Source organism: Giraffa tippelskirchi, chromosome 6 (assembly GCF_054371585.1).
Source record: "Giraffa tippelskirchi isolate mGirTip1 chromosome 6, T2T-mGirTip1v1.2.pri, whole genome shotgun sequence".
In the NCBI taxonomy this organism is placed as follows: Eukaryota; Metazoa; Chordata; class Mammalia; order Artiodactyla; family Giraffidae; genus Giraffa; species Giraffa tippelskirchi.
Window position 1 is genome coordinate 66,881,959 of NC_137280.1, and position 18,500 is coordinate 66,900,458.

An 18,500-nucleotide genomic window follows, 5' to 3' on the forward strand; every position below is an offset into this window, starting at 1 on the left:
ATGTGCTTTGTATGAGAAGGAAGGGGCCACAGCCAAAAAACACAGGCACAACTAGAGGCTGAAAAGACAAGGAAACCAATCCTCCCCTCAGAGCCTCTGGAAGAAACAAGCCTTGCTGATACCTTTAACTTTAGCCCAGTGAAAATGATTTCATACTTCTGACTTCCAGGACTGTAAAGATAATAAATTCTTGTTGTTTCAAGCCACAAAGTGTGTAGCAACTTGTCACAACAGCCATAGGATGCTAAGGCAAGATATAATTACACAGGCTGTCGGGTATGGAGCCAGGCGCTCACCTAAGCAGTATTATTTCATTTAATTCTCACAATCCTGGCAGGTGGTGAGTATTATTATCATTGCCATTTTATAGCTGGGCAAACTCAACCAAAATGACATTATACACTTTGCTAAACGCATACTACTCAGAATTGAGGGGGATGTTCCAGGTGTTCCAGTGGCTAAAACTCTGTGCTCCTAATGCAGGGGGCCTGGGTTCGATCCCTGGCTGGGGAACTAGATCGGGCATGTTGCAACTAAAGATCTGGAATGCCACAACGAAAATGGAACATCCCATGTGCCACAACTAGCTCCCAGCTCAGCCAAAAAAAAAAAAAAGACATGATGGCTTACCCCCAGACACTCAGGTATCAGAAGTGGCACGGCCTCCCACTGCTCTCCACTGTCTCCCATTGGCTCAGCACAGGTACCTTCTCCCCGCTCCACACCCTCCCTCTTGGCAACTGTTAACCTGCCCTGTACTTATTCAGTAGACCAGCTTCCCATTGTTCTTAATTGATTCTCACCCCTGGCAGCCAGGCTCCTATCCTGCCTCATAGCAGAACAAATTACCTGGCCCTTCCCTGTCTTCTTCCATCTCAATAACTAGCCAACATTTCCTCTCTCCCTGATCCCAACCATCTGCCATTGAAAACAGGCACTGAAATCTGGTGATTCTTTTGGCTGGAAGTTTTATTGGCCTGGGGCTATGTTTTTAAAATATTGAATGGTATACTCAGGCAGGGGTAAGGCAGAGCAAGCAACCTGGCACCTGTTGTATTTCGTAGCCACGGCAGGAAGCAAGTTCTCTTATTATCCCCATTTTACAGATGGTGACACTGGGGCCAAGAGACTCCTGGAAAGTAATTTAACCAGTAAGGGATGGAAGCTGGATCCAAACCTAGGCAGTGTGCCATCAGAACCTGTGATCTTATCCATCACTTCCCTTTTCAACTGCTTAGCAGTCAGGTGAAAGTGAAAGTGTTAGTCACTCAGTTGTGTCTGATTCTTTGGGACCCCATATGGACTTTAGCCCACCAGGCTTCTCCATGGAATTCTACAGGCAAGAATACTGGAGTAGGTCACTGTTCCCTTCTCCAGGGGATCTTCCCAACCCAGGGATTGAACCCAGGTCTCCTGCAATGCAGGCAGATTCTTTACCGTCTGAGGCACCAGGGAAATCCCCTGGCCTAAAGGCAAAGTAGAGACTAATATTCCTTCTAAGAGTGCAAAGGAGGCCATCTGAACACAAGGCCTCAAAGCACACGTATGTGACATATCACAAGCATATATAATAGCTTTTGGAACTCTGAACATGATACCTTATCTATAAAATGGAGGGAAAAAATAACTACCTGATCAAATTATTATGGAGATTTATCAGGTGAAGACACCACATACAGATTTCAGATCATGGTACCAGTCAGAGACTAAGTCCTCAAAATTAGCTATTTTATTTTACAGATACCTGGTTAAACATGATATGTCATGTTTGTCATAGGCATGCATATATAGTTATATATATTAGTGTTTATACTCATATGAATTTTTCTGCCTATCATCACATCACTTACAAATGACTGGACAAAATTTCAAGCTGGGATGGTTTGATTTTAACATCTTTGAAATTCACTTTTGGGGGGCTCTGAGAATAGATACCTCCAAGAGCTAGATGAAATTGTGGCACAGTGACAGGCCTCCCTGTCTGCTGGTTTTGCCAACACAGGTCCATAAAGTCAAAGCTATAGTTTTTCCATAGTCATGTACCGGTGTGAGAGTTGGACTGTAAAGAAGGCTGAGAAATGAAGAATTGATGCTTTTGAATTGTGCTGCTGGAGAAGACTCTTGAGAGTCCCTTGGACTGCAAGGAGATCAAACCAGTCAATCCTAAAGGGAATCAACCCTGAGTATTTGTTGGAGGGACTGATACTGAAGCTGAAGCTCCAGTCCTTTGGCTACCTGATGCGAAGATCCTACTCATTGGGAAAGACCCTGATGCTGGGAAAGATTGAGGGCAGGAGAAGAGGGCAACAGATGAGATGATTAGATAGCTTCACTGACTCAATGGACATGAGTTTGAGCAAACTCCGGGAGATAGTGAAGGACAGGGAAGCCTGAGGTGCTGGAGCCCATGGGGTCACAGAGTTGGACATGACTGAGCGACTGAACAACAAAGAAAGGTGAGGACAAAGAAAAATATCAAATATGAGAAATATGTCAAATAGGAGCTCAAGTCCAGAGCTATGGGGTAGATCCTCTAACTGCAGGTGTTGTTGTGTAATATAAATGCTTCTTCTCACATGGCTCTGAGCTCCTGGGCAAGGATCAGCTGAGGTTAACGGAGGGAACCATGTGCTCCAAGTAGTACCGTACCCATCTTGTGAATAACATAGATCCAGGAGAGGAGGCTGAAAGTGCTTTACCTGGAGTCATGGAAAAGTCAGGAAGGTCTGATGGAGAGGATGGGCGGCCATTTTGCCTTAAAGATAACATAGTGGAGTTGAGTGATGGTGATCAGTGAAATGCAAAAGTCAGCCTCTGGGGGTTGAGATTAGGGTTGGGGTTGGGGATGAGGTCAGAGTAGACACTGGGCTGGGAATCCACAGACCAGGAGTTTGGGAGGCAGAACACATCAGAGGTAAGGAAGCGGTGAGTCCTGCCCACCCACCCCCACGCCCCCACAATGCTCTACTGCCCACTGCGTCCCGTTCACGTTTTGTTGAGAAAACCATGGATTCCTTCTTGCAAACAGGACTGACAGATGCTGGGCGTGGAACTGCTTAATGAGTCTGAATTTTGAATTTCATCCAAGGCTTTGACACTGTACTACCCAAAGCAGACAGCTCTTTGAATTCATTATGTGTTGGTTGAATGCCAATATTTTCCCCACCAAAGGCTTCTTTAAATACTTTCCCACAGTAAACTGCATGTTTCAGAAGATCTTCCAATGCAGTGCATTTATTGAATTATTATTTTTGTTGTTTTTTATTTGAAGTGAGTAGCTCACTAACTGAAGCAGATAGAATTCTGGACAAAAGCAAATGGACTCTTTTAATCAGAAAACATAGGATATCCTTGCCAATCTTTTTGAAATGGTAAAAATAGCGTAAGTATTTTATTACTTCCTTCATGATCCCTATATTGGGAAACGTTAGTAAAGAAAAGCAGACACAGAGTTTAATCTTTGTATTTCTATCTATGGATGCAGATGGATATATAAATTATGTGGGTATAAAGAAATGGAGAAAAATATCTGTGATGGTTAGCTATGTCCACTTGGCTCTAGGACCCAGCGATTTAACCAAGCATAGTCTGGGTGTTGCTATGAAGGTATTTTGTACATCTGGTTAGTGTCTCCAATCAGTAACTTTAAATCAAGGAAATTCCCCTTGAACTGTGGGTGAGTCTCATCCAACCTGTCGAAGACTGTAAGAGTGAAAACTGAGATTTCCCTGAGAAGGAGAACTTCTGCCTACAGACTATAGCATCAACTTTTGCTTGAGTTTCCAGCCTGCTGGCCTGTATCTTATGCACATTTTAAGATGCATGAGGTCCATATGTATTTTGCACTCATGAGGCAATTACTTAAGTTTTCTTTCTCTCTCTCTCTCTACACACACACACACACACACACACACACACACACACACACACACAATCAGTTCTCTTTCTCTGGACAGTGCTGACTGGGACAATGGTCCTGACCAATAAGCAAAGTCGGGCTCGTTTAGAACAGTGGTACACATACTCATCTATATGCTAATGTTCAAACATCTTATAATAAGCATGAAATACGGGTTCCTGGCAGAGAGTAGGGGGTAGTAGAGTGAGCTGCTGGGTGATTGCAGGGTAGTTGCAGGACTGTATGTGCAACCCACCTCATCATTAGACCTAATTAAAAAAAAAATCCTGTGTATCTCATTTATCTGTTACATAGCCAAGTATTTATTGAGTGCTTACTATGGGGTTCATGTAAATACTTGGGTTTACTCCATCTTGTGGGCTTCCCCGATGGCTCAGAGGTAAAGAATCCATCTGCCAATGCAGGAGATGTGGGCTTGGTCCCTGGGTCAGGAATATCCTCTGGAGGAGGGAATGGCAACCTACTCCAATATTCTTGCCTAGGAAATCCCACAGACAGAGGAGCCTGGCGGGCTACAGTCCATGGGGTCCAGAAAGAGTGGGGCATGACTTAGTGACTAAACAACAATGACAGCAAACTCCATCTTGCAGACAGAATGAAGGACTCCCTGGGAGTCTGTATCCCATACATCACAGTGCTGTGACCAAGATTGCAGGCTATGCTGCTCACGTCCCATCACTCAATGAGACGCAGAGCCTTTGTGCTCTCATTCTGCTTTGCAAACAAACATTTTGTCCTACCCAGACGCCGCCGAGCCTGTCTGCATCCACCTAAAGACAAGACAGACTACCAAGGAGACTTCCGAAAGTGCTGACCGGGAAAACGGCATATGTGCTGTTTCAATAATAATAATAAATCATTGGTTGATTGAAAATGTAATATTCAGAATAATAGAATAGCTAGGAATTTGACCAAGCATGAACAAGCCAAAGGCTCCTAATGCACTGTGAATTAATCATCAGTCCATTTATTGGTGGAAGACAACTTCAACACATACATCAAAGGAAGGGCAGAACGGTCTCAGAAAGCCTTAGCTAATCAGAATAAGTAAATCCATTTCAAGGCGACATTCAATTTTATGGGGAAAAAAATTACATTCTCCTGGGTTCTTGGGATCCCAGGATATTTCTAGTACAGTATCTATACAAAGGAGGCATGCAAACCCATGGTTCGCTAAATGAAATAGAAACTTTGGTTAAAGTCCTCAACTGCTGTGCAAACTTACTTCTTGGTTCTTGATTATCTTCCAGATAGAGCCTTTTTTTGAGGTCATGAAGGGCACGGTATAGACAAATTCGCCATGAACATATTCACATTCTGGGGACTTCCCTGGTGGTACAGTGGTTAAGACTCCATGCTTCCAATGCAGCAGGTGTGGGTTCGACACATACAAAAAAATTTTAAAAGAATAAAGCTCCCAGAAGATCTGTTCAATGATTCACTCATGAAACATATAAACAAGGACTTCCCTGGCAATTCAGTGGTTAGGGCTCTGCTTCCACTGCAGGCGGCATGAGTTTGATCCCTGGTTGAGGAACTGAGATCCTGCATGCCACATGGCCAATAAATAAAATACCATAAAAATTTTTAAAAAAATTCACAGTCTCCTGAGAGCATGAGTGTTGAAATGCATCCTGACGTAATCCAGACTTTCTTGAATGTTTATTGAATACCAAATGTTTATTAAATATTCTCTAGATGTTTATCATGCACCTTCATGTGTAAGCACTACTGTAGTTAAATGCTGGGGTTATAAAGTTAAACCAGGGGACCTCCCTTGAAGTCCAGTGGGTTAAGATGCTACTCTTCAACTGCAGACGGGGGAGTTCGATCCCTGGTAAGAAACAACAAATCAAATAAAAACAAATCTCTGCCTCATTAGAGAACCAGACTTACTGAGATGTAGAGATATTGAAATCTTGACTCTTGGTTTCTCTTCAACAGTCCTCAAAGTCAGGCTTCCTAACATTTTCCCAACTTCATGGAACAGATAAAGTCCTGAGGTTAACTGACTCAGCTGCTCCCAGAAGGAAGTGAGAGGCTCCAGACCTCCAAGTCCCTTCCCTGCTGTTCAAGAGCCAAGAGGACCAATATCTTGACCCAAACGATTACCCGCTAGTCAGGATGTTACTTTTTGCCTTTAAAACTTTAAAGAAGGAAAACACTGGGCCAGTAATGGTCACTGGTTCCTTAGTTCCTTAACTCCAGCATCGTGATGTAGACATAGTTGAAAGGCATTGAAGAACAGGGGGTGGGTAACACCTCCTTGGAGGACAGAGGCTTCCTACTGGTTCAGGGCAAAAGGCAAGAGACTTGCTTCCTGCAATCATGGTATTTGGAAACCAAAGGCAAATACTAAGTCAGATTCTTGAGCAAATGCTCTGGGAAAAGCCAGAGGAACATGTTCCATGTTCCATGTTCCATGACCCAGGCACCTTGAAGTGAGGGGCAGGTAGGTTAAGGTGGGCAACTTGGCAGGATGAGATTAACTACCAGTGTGTCCCAGAAACAGAAGGCAGTAGTCCAATTATTATCAGCAGCAGAAATTTCTGTCTGAGCCTAGACTTTAATATGTGTTTAAAAATATGTCCTAGGGGCAAACTGAATGTATTCGAAAGGCTGGAAATAGGGTGGATGTATGGCAGATTTTTGTAAAAAGAAATTAAATGCTTTAGACAAGTTATTTTCCTTTCAGTTCAATTCAGTTCAGTCTCTCAGTCGTGTCTGACTCTTTGCGACCTCATGGAATGCAGAATGCCAGGCTTCCCTGTCCATTACCAATTACCTGAGCTTACTCAAACTCATGTCCAACAAGTCAGTGAGGCCATGCAACCATCTCATCCTCTGTCATCCCCTTCTCTTCCTGCCTTCAATCTTTCCCAGCATCAGGGTCTTTTCCAAAGAGTCAGTTCTTTGCATCAGGTGGCCGAAGTATTGGAGCTTCAGTTTCAGCATCAGTCCTTCCACTGAATATTCAGGACTAATTTCCTTTAGGATGGACTGGTTGGATCTCCTTGCAGTCCAAGTGACCCTCAAGAGTCTTCTCCAACACCACAGTTCAAAAGCATCAATTCTTCAGTGTTCAGCTTTCTTTATGGTCCAACTCTCACATCTGACTACTACTGGAAAAACCATAGTTTTGACTAGATGGACCTTTGTTGGCAAAGTAATGTCTCTGCTTTTTAGTATGCCGTCTAGGTTGGTCATAGCTTTTCTTCCAAGGAGTAAGCGTCTTTTAATTTCATGGCTGCAGTCACCATCTGCAGTAATTTTGGAGCCCCCCAAAATAAAGTCTGTCACTGTTTCCATTGTTTCCCCATCTATTACCCATGAAGTGATGGGACTGGATGCCATAATCTTAGTTTTCTGAACGTTGAGTTTTAAGCTAGCTTTTTCACTCTCTTCTTTCACTTTCATCAAGAGGCTCTTTAGTTCTTCTTCACTTTCTGCCATAAGGGTAGTGTCATCTGCTTATCTGAGGTTATTGATATTTCTCCTGGCAGTCTTGATTCCAAGCTTGTGCTTCATCCAGCCCAGTGTTTCTCATGATGTACTCTGCATATAAGTTAAATAAGCAGGGTGACAATATATAGCCTTGACATACTCTTCCCGATTTGGAACCAGTCTGTTGTTCCATGTCCAGTCCTAACTGTTGCTTCCTGACCTGCATACAGATTTCTCAAGAGGCAAGTAAGGTAGTCTGGTATTCCCATCTCTTTAAGAATTTTCCACAGTTTGTTGTGATCCACACAATGTTGCTTTTGAATTGTTGCTTTTGAACTGTGGTGCTGGAGAACACTCTTAAGAGTCCTTTGGAATGCAAGGAGATCCAACCAGTCCATCCTAAAGGAAATCAGTCCTGAATATTCATTGGAAGGACTGATGCTGAAGCCGAAACTCCAATCCTTTGGCCACCTGATGTGAAGAACTGACTCATTTGAAAAGACCCTGATGCTGAGAAGATTGAAGTTGGGAGGAGAAGGGAACAGAGGATAAGATGGTTGCATGGCATCACTGACTCGATGGACATGAATTTGAGTAAGCTCCAGGAGTTGATAATGGACAGGGAAGCCTGGCATTCTGCAGTCCATGGGGTCACAAAGAGTCGGACATGACTGAGCAACTGAACTGAACTGAACTGAACACAGTCAAAGGCTTTGACATAGTCAATAAAGCAGAAGTAGATGTTTTTCTGGAACTCTCTTGCTTTTTTGATGATCCAGCAGATGTTGGCAATTTGATCTCTGATTCCTCTGCCTTTTCTAAATCCAGCTCGAATATCTGGAAGTTCATGGTTCACGTACTGTTGAAGCCTGGCTTGGAGAATTTTGAGCATTACTTTGCTAGCATGTGAGATGAGTGCAATTGTGTGGTAGTCTGAGCATTCTTTGGCATTGCCTTTCTTTGGGATTGGAATGAAAACTGACCTTTTTCAGTCCTGTGGCCACTGCTGAGTTTTCCAAATTTGCTGGCATATTGAGTGCAGCACTTTCACAGCATCATATTTTAGGATTTGAAATAGTTCAACTGGAATTCCATCACCTCTACTAGTTTTGTTCATAGTCATGCTTCCTGAGGCCCACTTGCCTTTGCATTCCAGGATGTCTGGCTCTAGGTGAGTAATCACACCATCGTGATTATCTAGGTCATAAAGATCTTTATTGTATAGTTCTTCTGTGTATTCTTGCCACCTCTTCTTAATATCTTATGCTTCTTTAGGTCCATACCATTTCTGTCCTTTATTGTGCCCATTGTTGCATGAAATGTCCCCTTGGTATCTCTAATTTTCTTGAAGAGATCTCTAGACTTTCCCATCCTATTGTTTTCCTCTATTTCTTTGCATTGATCACTGAGGAAGGCTTTCTTATATCTCCTTGCTGTTCTTTGGAACTCTGCATTCAAATTTTCCTTTATAAACCTCTTTTCTTCTGTTCTGTCCCCTCCTCTTCCCTCATCACTCCCCATCCCTTTTCTCTGTTCTTCTCTTCTGTTCTCTCCTTTTCTCTTCCCTTCCCTTCTCCTCTTCTCTCCTCTCTTCTCCTTTCTTCTCTTCTCTTCTTTCTCTCTCTCTCACAAAGTTAATGCATGCCATGTCTCCATTCCTACAGTGGAGATTTAGGGGGTGCTGGCTAAGACTCACTAACAAAGTACATCTAGATAGAAGATAACAAGAGCTAGAAAGAATCTTAGTAATTGCCTACACCAGTCTTTTCAATGTACAAAGAAGAAAACCAAGACCCAGGAAGGAAGATAACCTGCCCACTTCCCTAACCTGAGAGGCAGGGCTGGGTCTCTAAGATGTCCAGATAAGTGCATGGCACTGTTTTTTTTTTTTTTTTTTCCTTGGGTGTGGAATTCTTTCCATGTCTAGAAAGTGGAGGCAGGATGTGAACCAGAGCCTGTCCAATGTGGAAGAAGGAGACATGCTTGGAATCAAATCCTAACTACACTAGCTATATGAATCTTGGGCAAGCTACTTTAGTTCTCTGAGCTCAATTTCTCATAATATAAGAGATGAACTTACAGTATTCTTGTGAGGATTGAATTAGTTCAAGTAAAATCTAACATTATGTTAATAGAATCGTAGTATACAAAAAAGAAATCTCAATTATGAATATAGAGGAAAGAATTTGAAATAGATTATTAGGGAATAGAATCTGGCACATGTCAAAAGAAGACTATATGATGATCAAGGCGGTATATTGTAGGAATGAAAGGGTGGTTCAACGTCAGGAAACAACACATAATCCTTTACATCAAAAATTAGCAGAGTAAAAAAAAGATCATATCAGTAGATACTGAAAATGGCATTTTGCAAATGAGATAAGAATTACATTTCTAGTACAGTGCTTGACACACAGATTCTCAAGCGATGGTAGCTTTTGTTAAGAATCATGGAATCATGATTAATCAGCACCAGCTGGGTTATACAAAGACTTTGACTTTTATGAAGATAGCAGTTATTTCTTGGAGTATTTCCTGAGCTCGATTTCAAATATAAGCCAATCTACTTACCATGTTGAGGAAATAAACATGCTGATTTTTATTAGGTTCATCTGATCCCCACACCACCTGCTCTTCAAGCCCAAAGCTATTTTTAATCTCTGTAGGACAGTGTTTCTCCATCTATAAAGTAGAAATGATAATGTATCTCCATTATAGGTTTGTGGGAATCAAATGAGACAATCAGTGCACAGACTGGGCAGATTGCCTCCATGAGGCAATCATTAAAATGTGCCCATGTCCCCTGAGAGTGGCCTTTAGTTTCAGCCTAATTTCCCTAAATAGTGATGTGAATGCCTGGGTGGCAGATCTCTAATTCAGGTGAAAATGAAAAGGCAGGCAAGCTTCTTTGGTGGGAGTTACTGTGACCTACACTATAGCTCTGCTGAGACTGTCAGGTCAAATCCAAGGTGAAAGACATTATGGGCATCTCAGGAGGAATCATCCAAGGAGAGGAAATACTAAAAGTGGAATATGTTGAAAGAGAGTTTTAGGGAAACAGCAAGAAAAGACTTTGGCTTGGCTTAGTATATTGGGAAAGACTTAAGAAGTTATTTAAAAGTCATGTCTCCTCCAAAGTGTATAACCTCAGTACTTTTCAAAGAAATGGTTTGTTTCTTATTTATTTAAAAAATTTGGAATATTTTAATACTTACAGAAAAGTAGCAAGAACAGTGTAAAGAATGCCCACATTGCCTCCTCCAAGGAATCCACTCACATTTTGTCAAACGCCTTGTAGCAAAGGAATCCAGTTTAGAATCACCATCACCCTTAGTCATCAGGTGTCTTTTGTCTCCTTCAAGGTGGAACAGTTCCTCAAATTCACCTTGACATTCATCACTTCAACATGTGCTTTTCTCTTTAAATATGACATTTAAAAATTTAAATTCACAGCAGTGATTATTCCATTGGTAATAAAACTTATTAGTAATGAGGTAGATACTGGCCAAGTTCAAGGTCCATTGTAAAGTTTGACAGTGGAAAATGTACTTGCAGTATCTAGTGTTTTCTTATGATTCCTTTTGGAGGATGACATTAATTTTTTAAAAGAAAACCCACTTTTTAAACACTACAGAACATTTATTTTGTAAAATGTCTTTTAATTTGTGTTTGTCTGAAGTATCCTGACGATTGGATTCAGGCTATACCTTTTAGGCAGGAATTTCACAGAAGTGACTCTCTGATCTTGCTGCATCTCATCAAATGACATGTAGTGCTGTGTTTAACCATTACTGATGGTGTTAACTTTGATCACTCCATCAAGGTTCTGGGCTTTTCCACTGTAAAGTTACCCTTTTCCCCCACGTAGTTAATAAGCATTTTTGTGGGAGGATGTTTCAAGACTAATATCTTATTCCTCATTCAGTTTCACCTGCCTTACTATTAGCCCACATTGATGGTTCTTGCCTGAATTAATTTTTACCTGGTGTGTGTGAGCTCAGTCATGCCCAACCCTTTGCCACCCCATGGACTGCAGCCCACCAGGCTCCTCTGTCCATAGAGTTTTCCAGGCAAGAATACTGAAGCGAGTTGCCATTTCCTTCTCCAGGGATCTTCCCGACCCAGGAATTGAAACCACACCTCTTAAGTCTCCTGCATTGGCAGGCAGGTTCTTTACCACTAGCACCACATGGGAAGCCCTGATTTTTACCATCACAGTTGCCAAATGGTGACCTTCTTATTCCATCTTTTTGTCTACATTTATTAGTTGGTATTTCATTGTGAGGAAGAGATTTTCCATTTCTCTCTTTATTTATTGATGTATTTTTATCAAGGTGGGAGTATGAGTTCTTAATTTATTCAGTGGCACCCAATCCATCAGTATCCTTATTTATTTTGTTACTCAAACTGTCCTCAATTTGGCCAGCAGGAATGCCTTCAAGCTTGATCCTGTGTCCTTCTGATGTGTCCCCATCGTTCTTTTAGGACTTCTAGAATTTTCTAGTACAAGATATTCCAGGCTTGTCTTATACGTCTTCTGACTCAGCCCTGAGATGAACCATTTTTTCTGAGGAGCCCTGGGTCCATTTAATGAAGAATGTTATTTTGAGACTAAGATCTGGATGCTAGGTATAGCTGTTGTAGTTTGGTTATTATTACTTCCAGAGTCTTTCAGTCTCTAATTTAGTGGCTCATTTTAACTTTCTCTTTTTCTATATTTGTGACTCCCTTCTGTAATAGTGAGAAGCCTGGTTCCCATTATTCTCAAATATTTGTGGATTCATCTACCTCTTCCCATATCTAATCAACCTCCCAATCTTGCTGGGCCGATAGTCTGCTGGGCTGTTTTCTCACTTGAATCTCTATCCCTCGGGGCCTTCTTCCTCATCCTAGCCTGCCAAATGGATTTTGAACTGAATTATTCAGGAAGGAAGGAAGAGAGAAGAGAAGCCAGATAAATACAAATATATATATTTATATATATATATTTTAATAATACCTATTTTGGTTCTGGATATGGGAAGATGAGGATGCTCATAAATAGGAGAAGTATGAGTGTATGTGTGTGTGTGTGTAAATATATATATATATGTAACAAGGTTGATTTTATTTTTTAAAATTTAATTTAATTAATTTATTATTTTTGGCTTTGCTGAAACTTCATTGTTGTGCACAGGCTTTCTCACGTTGCATGGGCTTCTCACTGCGGTGGCTTCTCTTGCTGCAGAGCATGGGCTCTAGAGCACAGGCTCAGTAGTTGTGGTCTTAGTTGCCCCATGGCATGTGGGATCTTCCCCGACTAGGGATTGATTCTGTGTCCTCTACATTTGCTGGCAGATTTTTAACCACTGAACCACCAGGGAAGTCCAGAAGTGTATATTTGTGCAATGTTTCTGTTTTAAATATGATGCTCAATTCTTTATTCAATATAGCCAAGAAGACACACACATGCAAAATCATGCCCTTTGACCTAGAAATTTCACTTCTGAGAAATTATCCTAGTTCATCGGACAAATGTAATAGACAGTAGTAGCATTTGTTGCAACACTGTACATAATAGCAAGAACCTGAAATGTGAATGTCAAAGAAATTACAGTTTATCAATAGAATGCATCAGACAAATGTTGTATAGATCTATGTCCTTTGTCATAGAAAATGGCAATAATATATTGTCTTGTGAGAAACTGAATTAAAAAGAACAAATATCATACATTCTCTTTGAATACACATACACTGTTCATGGGGGAGAATCTCAAAGGCTCTTCATACAACAGTGGGTTTTCTCTAGTTGTGGACTGTTAGATTGTTGTATTGTTTTATTTAAAATTTTTTGATTAGTGTAAATTCAACAGTGAACATATGTTGTGAAATTAAGAAAAAAGACAAAAAAATAATCACAAAACCTAAAACTTGATATTTTGTCTGGGGACTTACCTAATGGTCCAGTGGTTAAGAATCTGTGTTTCCATTGCAGGGGGAACAGGTTCAATTCCTGATCAGGGAACAAAGATCCTGCATGCTGTGCGATGTGGGCAAGAGTTAAAATAAAATAAGGTAAAATAAAATAAAGACATGCCTTTCCCCCAAGTGAATAAGGTCAGTAGATAATCAATTGCCAGAGATTAAAAGTCTGCCAGAGATTAGAATAAAAAGAATTTAAAACATTTTGTCTGAAAAATTGGCATGCACCCCATAAACTTGTACCAAATCCACACCACCATCCCACTACCTACCAGTGGGCAACAATTACAATTGCGGGACTCACTGCACAGACCTGGAGTGAGAATCAAGGAAATAATAAAACATTGTAAGATGCTATAAAAAAAATGACGTGCTATTAAGGTTGTTACTGTTGTTACTGTAATTGCTGTTGTTACTGTTATTATTATGATTGGTATTGATTTTAGTTCTTTGTTTTCTAAATTCAGAGGAGAAAACACTAGCCTTTCTTTGGCTGTTTGGAATCCAGACAGGAACCATTTAGAAAGGCACCTTCTCTGAAGAAGCTTAGAATCTAGTGGAGAAGGTGAGTGAGTCCCCAACTCTTTTACATCAGTCAACAGACAGAACCAGGCTACAACCCAGGGCGACACAGGAGATCTAGCCCACTTTTGCCAGCAATCCAAGACCAGAGAGACTTGTGTGGGCTGGGGAGGCGGGGAAGGTCTCAGGGCTGCAGTAGTCTATTCTTGGTAGACTCTGTAAATTGTTAATTGCTTTTCAAGTGCTGTGACTGGATTTGTTCACACCTTAGGATGAGTATGAAGTGCAAGTTTAGAAATGAATTAGAAGGATAAAAATGATGCTGAGAATAAAATCCACTTCGTTCATATTTTTAGAGATCCTGCAGAGTTTAACAGGCTCTGAAACTCATTTTATCCAAGACAATAATAGCCCCAAGACAGATATATGAAAGGGTGGGTATAGATGTGTCATCTTCTCTGGCTCCCATCCTGACATCAGGGAAGGAAAAATATCAACCTCATGCATATTGGCCCAACCTAAAGGAAAGGGTTTAGTCTCTTTTGCTTATTGATGTATTCCAAGTGTCCAGAACAGTGCCAGGCACACAGTAGAAGCTCAATAAATATTCACTGGATAAATGAATGAACCTTCATTTTTACTCTCAAAATGCAAAGTATTATAGTTATATTTCTTTTTCAAACAGGTTGTCCATTAGTGGACACTAGGCATTAAGGGTGTGGTTGACTTTGCTTTCAAACTCAGAAGCCAGATTCCACCAATGCTTGTCCAAGAAACCACCTGAGATCACAGTGTACAGCCTCAGAGAAACATTTGGCATTTGGCCTGTCTTTCAGGAATTGTATTTTCAAATTCCTCAATTTCCTGACAGTTCTTTTCCTTTAGAAAGACTAACTGACTTTCAAGCAGTGCTTCTAATATCTTTCCACAAAAACCCTGGGGGCTGAGGCCAGTTCCAGGCCACATCATGTTCCAATTTTTCTTTCTGTTTTTATCTTTTTTTTTTTTTTAATGGTTATTTATTTATTTATTTATTTAATCCACAAAGTGCTGACTCATTGGAAAAGACCCTGATGCTGGGAAAGATTGAGGGCAGGAGGAGAAGGGGACAACAGAGGGTGAGATTGTTGGATAACATCACTGACTCAATGGACGTGAGTTTGAGTGAACTCTGGGAGATAGTGAAGGACAGGGAAACTTAATGGGCTACAGCCCATGTGGTAGCAAAGAGTCAGACACAATGGAGCACACACGCATGCTTTAGGTTACCATCAGGAATCACTTTAGTAGAAGAGAATTTACTTGCTTTATTTGTAGGTTAATACTATTTCTGGAGTTCAGGTTATCTTACCTTCCCAAAAGCTTAATGGTAGAGATTGAATTACAAAATAGACAATTATGTAAATGACTGAGAACAATCACAGAGAACCATAATGTGCCATCTCCATGATCATAGATTTCCATCCTCCGGATAACCTCCAGTTGTTGGGTGTGCAAACTCATTGTTTAGCTCTGTTCCATGCCCTGTAGCAAATTGTTCTTCAGTGATCCCAATGGGATGGTTTCTTAAAATGGATGGTGTTTTAAAAATTCTATCCAGATGAGTTATGTCATTTGGATTCTTCTTAAATGTGAACTCTCAGATAAACAATCTGTGGTTACATTAGAAGTCATATTGCTTCAGGTCTCTTTACAACTCTGATGAGCATGAGCATTTGTTAGTCTAAGCTAAGAATCCGCAGTGCTTTTATCATGACTGTAATTCTGAAACTGTATCGACTGAGTTTAGGAATGCAGTACGTACAGGTTCAACCAGGTATTGATTACCTCCTAACAGGTAGTAATGACTGCATTAAACACTGGAGAGCTCAGCGGAGTCAAACAGATAGATACACTGGTAGCAGATGGTGTCTGTGACACACTGGAGCCTAGGGTAACCTTGGTTCCATCAGACAGCTTTTGTGGCTCTTTGTCAGCGAAGTGGCTTCAGGCTGCCAGAGACTACTTGGCCTCTGCTCTGCAAAGACCAGAAATGCCTGGGAATATATATTCCCCAGGGGCAGCTTTTGGCCAGTGCTGAAGAAGACGGAGGATAAATAACCCAGCCCCCTTGTCCTCTGACTGGGACAACTCAGGTGTAACCCATGCTGTCTCCCCTGTGACATTGACACTGACTTCCTCTCATTGCTGGATATTGACTCCTTGCTTAACTTCCTTCTCTTCCCTTTTCCACACTCTCAAGCCCCTATTTTTTTTTTCTTCTGGAAATATTTCCTAATAAACCACTTTCATGTGAATCTTTGCATCAGGATCTGCTTCTGGGGAGTCCAACCTGTGACAATATTGTAATAGAGCTGCAGCATGCGTGCTCACTCATGTTCACCTCTTTGTGACCCGATGGACTGTAGCCCACAAGGCTCCTCTGTCCATGGAATTTTCCCAACAAGAGTACTGGAGTGGCTTGCCATGCCCTACTCCAGGGGAGCTTCCCAACTCAGGGATCAAACTCTCGTCTCCTGGATCTCCTACCTTGGTAGGCGGGGTTTTTTTTTTTTTCTACTGAACTGGATACATGGTCCTAAAAATTGACTGCTAGTTCCCTATCATTGATCCAAGTGGGCCTTCAATAGAAACTTGTAAGATTTGTACAGCTTACTCAACAGATCAATAGATGCTAAAGCTACCACTACCTGGGACTTCCCTGGTGGGCCAGTGGTTAAGTCTTCACCTCCCAGTGCAGGGGGTGCAGAGGTTCTGTCCCTGGTTGGGGAGCTACGATCCCATGTGCCTTGTAACCAAAACATAAAACAGAAGCAATATTGTAACAAATCCAATCAAGACTTGAAAATAAAATGAAGCTTTCACTACCCAAATGCTCTTTCCTCATTTTCAACTTTTAATATCATCCCCTCAGATTCATCTTCCCTGAACACTGGGTCTAAAACAGACCCTTGTAGCTACCTTATCTCCATTTTGGCACCTTGTTAGTTTCATTTGGGACACTTTCCTCAGTCTATAATTATCACATGCATTTGTTTCTTCTTTGATTTTGCCTCTCTTCACCCCTAGCCTATAAGTCCCATCAGGTCAGGGTCCACATCTGTCTTACTTCCTCCCATCTGCTCTGAGGTAAGCTCAGCGCTCAGCAACAGTTTATCGAATGAATGGAAATGACATGAATAGAAACCACCCCCGTACTCCCCACACTGTGTCCATCAAGACTGACCTTTGCTCAGGTTGCAGTCATGGTTGTGTATGTTCAGGACTTCCAAGAAATTAGTAGAGGTTGACACTACAGAAATTTTGGAATACCCACCTGTCCCCAGTAAGGAAAACAGATGAAGCACATGTATTTATAGGGATTGTTTAGCCTGGGACTCACCAGGCAGTAAACAGATTGTGCCTGACAAGTCTTTGTGAAGGGTGTGGAAGTTTTGAAGTCAAAGTGTTGCTGGCGTTGATTTGCTTCTTGGAAAATACAAGTCCTCTTTTCCCCTGAGCTCTTCTGATGACTGTACCTCGTGTTTCTGAAGCAGATTCTCTCAAGGCAACACTTATGCCAGGAGGGGGAATTTTTTTGTGGGCTGTGCATGAATACTTTGGAGGCAGTTAAGACCTCTCCGAAGTTGTGAAGATGAGTTCTAAACTCTTCCACCCACTTAGGCAGAAGGACTACAGCAGAACTTCTCAAAGTGGGCCCCGTAGAACACAACTACTGTAGTAAATTAGGAGGCTTGCACGGAAATGAAAGCGTATGTGGGTGGCAAAATATTGGGCTGGCCAGAAAGTTTGGGTTTTCCTGTAAGTTGTTGTTGTTCAGTTGCTCAGTTGTGTCTGACTCTTTGCGACCCCATGGCCTGCAGCACACCAGGCTTCCCTGTCCTTCACCATCTCCCAGAACTTGCTCAAACTCATGTCCGTTGAGTCAGTGATGCCATCCAAACCTCTCATCCTCTGTCACCCCCTTCTCTTCCTGCCCTCAATCTTTCCCAGCGTCAAGGTCTTTAACAATGAGTCAGCTCTTCGAGTCAGGTGGCCAAAGTACTGGAGCTTCAGCTTCAGCATCAGTCCTGTAAGATGTAATGGAAAAATCCAAATGAACTTTTTGGCCAACTTGTATATTGTGGAAAGAGCCTTTAATATGCCCATATATTTTGTTTATGACCATGAAACTCATGTGACCATAGCATATTTTCTCCAGGAATTATCACATAGGCAATGCTGCATGAGGCATGGTCCAGAATTTCTAACTCCCACTTGGTCTTCGTGGCTGTGTGTCCCCATGCTTCTGATCTGCAGGAAGTCCTCATTTTCTTCCACATGGACCATGTCTAGAGCCTTTTCTATGATTCTCTGTTTTTGAATCTTACACCCTTTCTCAAATCAGGGTACCTATCTGTCTCTAAACATTCTGCCAACTTTCTCAATGGTTCTGGTTTGCAAACTGTTGCAAAACTTAATGGCTTTCAATAGCAGCCATCATTTCTGTAGCTCATAATCTTCCTTTTGGGCAGCATCTAGAAGGGAAGGCTCATCTCTGTGCCCAGAAGCCTCTACTGGGAGGTTCCAATGCAGGATCTGCTTTTGAGATCAGTTCACTCACATGTTTGACAGTTGGCGCTGGCTGGTGGATGAGACTTCAGCCAGGGCTAGC